The following is a 7,293-nucleotide window of genomic DNA, read 5'->3' as shown; positions in this document are numbered from 1 at the left end:
AGGCTGAGTGAGGCCTGCCTTGTTTGATCTGGTCAAAGGAAGGCCAGCCCGTAGGCGCCAGCTGTGTTCATGGACCTCAGGGTCTCCTGGCCTGGGCTCACTCCCTTTGCACTGGCACTGCATCAAAGACAGGCATATCTGGGCATGTTTTGCCACTGAAGACTCCCAGCTGGGAGCATCCTGGAGGTTGACCAGATGCACAATTTGAGATTGGCATTACGATGCTTCATTTGTTGGCAATGAGGACAATGCAATGTTGAGAACAGCACATGGAATGCAATAGATAGCCTACTTCACATTAAAACACATGAACAACCTGGGCTCTGGCCAGATTATCTCGTTATGTATTTTCCTGCAACTCATGCCATGAAACAAAACTCCTGGGCCTAGCAAGCCCTGCTTCCCAGACTGCTTTGCCCCTTCCCACTGCAGCCCATCTGAAACACCCCATTACAGGTTCTCACTATAAGTTTCCAGAAGAAATTAGTCCAGCAGGTAGCACTCGTACAAATTAAGGTGTTACTGGCCAACCACAACCTGAAGTGGAGAATTCCCACAGGGGTCTGTGCTAAACACAACATTCTTAGGCTAATTCTTTCGAGGATGCTACCAGCTGTCTACAGAGATGGAAACACCTCCCAAGGTGTGTGATGCCCTGGGTGTCATAACTCTCCAGGGGAGCTGGGTATTGTTCCACTCTCAGAGCACTGAGTTTGCCTGTGTGCTCCACCAGCTCCTGAAACATGGATATAGAAATTCTGTTCCTGAAAAAACTTAAGATGGTGAGCTGGTAGCTCTGGCTCAGGGCAGGAAGGATGGCATTGAGATGGGAGTTGTTGATCTCATAATCCATCAAGTCCAGGGTCATGAGTGTGGCTGCCACTCTCTCCAGCAGACCTCGGAGGGGCTCTGGGCTGATGTGGGTCAGTTTGACACCACTCAGGTGCAGATGTTTGAGTTCGCTGAGGCTTGGGCACTGGGACAGATAGTGTACATCTGCTTCAGAGAGGTGGCAGTCGTTGTAGAGTCTCCAGGGGGCTCTTCAGGCACCTGAGAAGACACCAAGAATGAGTCCTGCAGCATGACACCAAGGTGGGAGACATCTGTTTGGACCAAAACCAAAGCCCCAGATCCCACTCAGCCCAACCTCACCAATACCCAGTGTGCTCCAGCCCTAGCTGAGACCCTTCTTCTTTTTTTTTTTTTAAAGATTTATTCATTTTATTACAGCCAGATATACAGAGAGGAGAGACAGAGAGGAAGATCTTCCGTCCAATGATTCACTCCCCAAGTGAGCCGCAACGGGCCGATGCGCGCCGATCCGAAGCCGGGAACCCGGAACCTCTTCCGGGTCTCCCACGCGGGTGCAGTGTCCCAATGCATTGGGCCGTCCTCGACTGCTTTCCCAGGCCACAAGCAGGGAGCTGGATGGGAAGTGGAGCTGCCGGGATTAGAACCGGCGCCCATATGGGATCCCGGGGCTTTCAAGGCGAGGACTTTAGCCGCTAGGCCATGCCGCCGGGCCCGCTGAGACCCTTCTTTAGAGTTAATCACTCTCAGGCTGAGGCCTCCCACTGAAACTGGAGTGACTGGGTCAAGTTCACAAAACCTCTCAAGGTACCTTTCCTCATCTGTCCAGCAGAGTGCTACCTGTCTGGACTATGAGTGCCCAGGGGGAGACATGGATAAAGCTCAGACCCTGGACAGGTGCAGCATCAGCCCTGTGGGTTCCCTCCCAGGAGGCCTCACTCACAGTCCAGGACCCTAGAACCACCTGTTACCTTTCACATGCATTTCTCACAGGTCACACACCTCCCTGGGGCTCCAGGCACCAGACACAGGCTTACCCTGTCCATACAGGTGACTGGACAGCTGACATTTTAAGGTGCCTTATTCACTGACCTACGTTTTCAGACACACTTCTTGAAGAATTGCCAAACTCACCCCTATATCAGAACCTGCTCCCTCCCCCCGGCTGTTAGTTTCCTGTCACTGAGCCCTCTACCGCAGTACTCATGCTCAGGATGAAGTAGAAAGCCTTGCGTGTGGGTCACTGGCATATGGCTGGTGGCTGCCCCATGCTCAAAGCCCACTCTGTCCTTTCAAGCAGCTTGCCTCTGTCTCACCTGAGCACCTCATCCACGTTGTCCTTCAGGAAGTCGACAGAGTCCATGTAAAGGCTGCGGAGGTTTGGCATCTTGGCTAACTTGGAGCTGAAATGTGAGTTGAACTGCACCTTGTCCACTGGGGTGATGGGGGTCAGGAACCAGATTTGTGAGAGATACAACTTGTGAAGTCTACTCATCCGGCTCAGACAGGGTGCGAACTTGGCAAGGATAGGGAGTCACCAGTCAGAGTTCACTTGCACCTCTTGGATGCAGCCAAGCTCCAGACTGTCCAGAAATTTGCTCATGCTGCTGATGAGATTCGCCAAGATCTTCAGCTTGTGACAGCACAGGTGCACCAGGCTGGCTCTCTCCTTTACCCACTGAAGCAAGTGGGTGAGGAACTCATCATGGGCGTTGACACCGGCAAGGTAGACGTTGACTATGACCTTTGAGGCTGTCTTGGGCCCCTTGTGTTCCACTGGCTGTCTCCTCACCTTGAGTTCAGGAGAGCAGGTATCATTCATGCTCTCAGCCCACACTTTCTAGAAATTCAGACCAGCATCCGTAAATCCAGCATGTGCAGCTTCCCTCTCCTGGGGGTAAAACAGAGAAGACTCAGCAAGTAGGCAGAGGGCACTTCTGAGCTGGGGAGCCCATACCTCACACCCTGCTGCTGGCTTTCTTCCCCTTTATTATTTGATTGATTTAATTGTTTATTTTGCCTTGATATATTTCTTGATGCTGAAAGAGCTGATTGGAGGAGGGCTGAGAGCCCTGAGTCTGCAGAGAGGCAATTAGCCATCCCTTACTCTCTATATCTGTCTTTCATTCATCTCCATTTCTGTTGAACTCCTGCCTGGTCTCCGTGGGAACAGGCAGGTAAGTACCCCCTCTGTCACCTCAGAAAGCCCTTTCCCAAGGGCACTCATGGGTCCTGACCTCTCTTACCTGACTCCCTTGCTATCCAAAGAAAAATCTGGAACTTCCTTGACACTCCACCCTACTTGAATGCATCACTTTATTCCCTGGACCTCTGTGTCAGTTTCCTGGAGTCAGACTTCTGGTTGTACTTCCCATCCAACACAACGTTCAGGATGTCCACTTGTGGCCACTTCATGAAGGCACCCAATGGGAGTAAGTCAAAGGGCCAGACCCTCACCATGGCCTTCAGGATGTTCAGGAGCCTCCTGTTGAAGGCTTCCAGGAATAGTGCAGGGAACATCTCTCTGGGAAAATGGTCCAGACTAAGGATAGCCAAGGCCTCATGACCCAGCAGGCTTTTCTGTGCCAAGCGCAGGAGTCTTGGGGGGAACATACTGCTCATTCTGTTGAGGGCTCAATGACAACCCTAGGGAAACATCTGGGGAGAAAAGACCTTTCAGAAGAGCTGTAAGCAAGCCCTGAGTCACCCATTCAAGGATCCCATCTCAGGTTGCCGCCACAGATGTGCAGGTCTTCTAAGTCACCCCAATTCTCCTCTGTGCCTCTTGACCACACTTCACACGTCAGCCTCACATGACACTCCAACAGTTCTTAGACCCTGAGGTGGCTGTAAGGGGGCCAGTGGCCCATCTGTACCGACCACTGTGACACCAAGGTGAGGACCAGTGAGGCAGCCTGCAAATGCCCTCAGCCTAGAAGGAACTAGTCTAACCCTTATTCAAGGCCCTAAAGCAACAGAATCGGACATGCCAGGTGGCCCACACTGCCAATCCACTCAAACACACTTTTGAAAAGGCAGAGTGGCAGAGATGAAGAGACAGACTTTCCAGGTACTTGTCTATTCCCCGAATGCCAATTACAGCTGGAGCGTTGCCAGCCAAAGCCTGGAACAGGACCCACTCCCATCTTGATCAAGTTGGTCGTAGGGCTCCAAGCACTTGGGCCATAAGCTGACTCTCCCAGGTGCCCCAGCGGGAAACTGACCTGGAAATAGACATGGGACTCCATGCAATGCAGTTACCTTGAAATCAAATTTTAAAATCTACTTAAAACTTAACTGAAAAGCAAACAAACAAACAAAAAAAGGTAAGAATCTAGTACCGGGGTAATATGAAATAAACAGTTTTCTACTCATTACCTGAACGTGTGGAAAACTTGATACAATACCCATAACATGCATGTTATATATGTTTGAGTCAAATTGATTACCAATCTTCCTATGATTTTTATTGAAAAGTAAGAAAGACAGGAGGAGAAACACAGAGGACCATCTTCAGTTTGTTGATTCACCCCAAATGGCTGCAACTTGGAAACAGAGCCGATCCGATGCCAGGTGCCTGAGCTTCTTCCTGGTCTTCCAGGCAGGTCTAGGGTCCCAAGGCTTTTGGCTGTCTTGCACTGCTCTCCCAGCTCATAAGCAGGGAGCAGGATGGGAGGTGGGCCATTAGGATTAGAACTGTCACCTATATGGGATCCTGGAGCCAGCAAAAAGGATTTTAGCCGCTTGGCTACCATGCTGGACTCAATACTAATTTTTTAAGGCCTGAAAGGCCAAGGACTATCTTTTTTCCCCATCAGAGCACAGGCAGTGCCTCACGCCGTCTCTTCCATAGACTAGGAGGGAAGTCAATAAGGAAAGGTGTCTACAGCCCAGTGCTGTAGCCTAGTGATGAAAATCCTTCCTTTGCAGGGAGCTGCTCCCACGTGAGTGTCCTACTTCGCATTGGGGTCCTTGCTTGTTGCCTTGGAAAACTGTCAAGGATGGCCTAAAGCCTTGGGATCCTACATCTGCAAGACAGACACGTGTAAACTCCTGGCTCCTGGCTCCTGGGTTTGGATCAGCTTAGCTCTGGATATTGATGTCAACTGAGGAGTGAATCAGCTGGCAGAAGATCTTCCTGTCTCTCTTCTTTCCATATATTCTTTTCTTTGTTGTTTTTTTTTTTTAAGATTTATTTTAATTGGGGCCCAGTGGCATGGCTTAGCAGCTAAAGTCCTCTCCTTGAACGTGCCACAATCCCATTTGGGCACCAGTTCTAATCCAGGCAGCTCCACTTCGCATCCAGCTCCCTGCTTGTGGTCTGGGAAAGCAGTTGAGGACGGCCCAATGCTTTGGGATCCTGTGCCCTTGTGGGAGACCAGGAGGAGGTTCCTGGTTCCTGGCTCCTGGCTTCGGATGGACACAGCACCTGCCGCTGCAGCCACTTGGGCAGTGAATCATCGGATGGAAGATCTTCCTGTCTCTCCTCCTCTCTGTACATTCTGCCTTTCCAATAAAATAAATAAATCTTATATAAAAAAAGGAAGGGTGTCTAAAAAATAGGAAGACCTTAAATTAGCCTAATAGTACTCCAAGAATAAGTCAAACACAAAAATGCTATAACAAGTAATTAAAAGACTTTACCTAAAGAAGTGTTTCAGTAACTGAATTCTGTAAAGTTGCAGAATATGTGTGAACTACATAGGACCCAGCCACTAACGTGGGAGGCTTGAATTCAGTTCTATTCCAACTGTTCAGGTAGTTAATTGGTAGTAAATGGCTGAATATTTGACTGTTCTCTCTGATTTCAAATGAAACAATTAAAAATGACAATAACAATAACAGTTACCTTGTGTCCTAATCCCTGCCTTGCAAACAGCAGGATTTCATAAGGGCGCTGCTTTGTATCCCCACTGCTCCCCTTCCCCTCAGCTCCTTCCTGTGGCCTGGGAAAGCAGTAGAAGATGGCCCATGACCTTGGGACCCTGAACCTGCGTGAGAGACCCAGAGGAAGCTCTTGGCTCCTGGCTTCAGATCGGCTAGCTCTGGCAATTGTGGCTGATGGTTAACCTGCGCACTGGAGGTAAGGGGTTGGATCTGCTTCAACCTGGAATACCTCCCAGGCTTCAGCCCAGAATGGGAGGGGACATAGAAGCCAGTTAATTTACCAAGCTGGTAAGATTCTAGCTGACCAATGATACACCTCAATGGACATTCTGAGACCATCCAGGCCTGCTGAGGTCTTGGCCACACCTTCAGGTGGGCGGCACCAGCATTGCCCACCCATTTTCTAATTAAGAGACCACCAATGAGGCACATCTTACCTGTAGGTTCCCTGCCCAAAAAGGAGGGGTCAGGGAAGGCTTAAAATCCCAAGACCCTTCCTCAAACCTTTGGTGTCTCTCTCTCTCTCTCCCTCCTCTTTCGAGAGGCACCCCACCTCCTGGTTTTCTCTCTGGAGGTGCTTCCCCTTCCCTCTCCCTTCTCTGCTCACCTGGGCCCTTCATAAATAAACTTTTTTGTTTGCAACAGATTCCCAGCTTTTTATTTCTATACTAAGCTGAGGAAAGAACCCACCAGGCATGTCTGGTAACATTCCTTACTTAACAATGGCATAGACCAGCCCTGTGGAGCCCACGTGTCTACAGAAGTATAAAACTCCTTAACACGTATTTCAACCACCCTTTCAATTCCCTCTTCTTCCCTCCACTCTGCGCGAATGGTGTCTAGAAACGGATTTATCAATAAAGCTTCAGTTACAACTATGGAAAACTTCCTGATATTATTCACCAATGGATAGGCAGTCGGTCGTAATCATCTAACAGGGACAACATGCAGAATGAACTAGTGATTCTTTCTGTGTCTTCTTCTCTCTGTATACCTGCCTTTCCAATATACACAAATTTTAAAACTTAAAGAAAAAGGTAATCTAATGCTGCAAGACCTCAATTTAAGACGAGATATGCTAATCCATGAAGAAACCATTTAAGGCAAGGCGTTAGGCAGTGATTCCTGGATGAGATCACAACAATGCTGACAACAAAAGCAAAAATAGACAATGGGTCTAGAGAAAGCTGGGAAACGTCACTCAAGGAACTGGAGTGAAGATCATATAAGAAGAAAGCATTTGCAAACTAAAGAGTTACTATCCACTATATAATCCTGTGACACCCAACAATACAACCAAATAATCCGATTGAAATATGGCCGGAGCACAGATTCCCTTGCAACACCCTCATCTCATTTGGGGAGTGAACCAGCAAGGACACAAGTATCTCTGTCCCTGTAACTGCCTTTCAAATGAATAGATCTTTAAAGAAAAAGGAAAAAAAAGAAAGGAGGAAATCATAAGGGAGTGCTATTTGGTGATAAAGAATGAAATCTTGCCATTTGTTTTTTAAGATTTATTTCATTTTTATTGGGAAGACTGATACACATAGAGAAGAGAAAGAGAGCAAGATCTTCCTTGCGAAGATTCACTGC

General features: G+C 48.5%; 1 pseudogene; it reads right to left on the bottom strand.

The window, feature by feature from the left end:
* Window positions 1-583: 583 nt before the first annotated feature.
* On the bottom strand, window positions 584-2,632 carry LOC131478268 (PRAME family member 8-like; annotated as a pseudogene).
* Between the last annotated feature and the right edge of the window lie 4,661 nt (window positions 2,633-7,293).

This window comes from Ochotona princeps, chromosome 2, assembly GCF_030435755.1.
Source record: "Ochotona princeps isolate mOchPri1 chromosome 2, mOchPri1.hap1, whole genome shotgun sequence".
NCBI lineage: Eukaryota > Metazoa > Chordata > Mammalia > Lagomorpha > Ochotonidae > Ochotona > Ochotona princeps.
The sequence above is the reverse complement of the archived record's forward strand: the minus strand, read 5'-3'. Positions and strand labels throughout refer to the sequence as shown.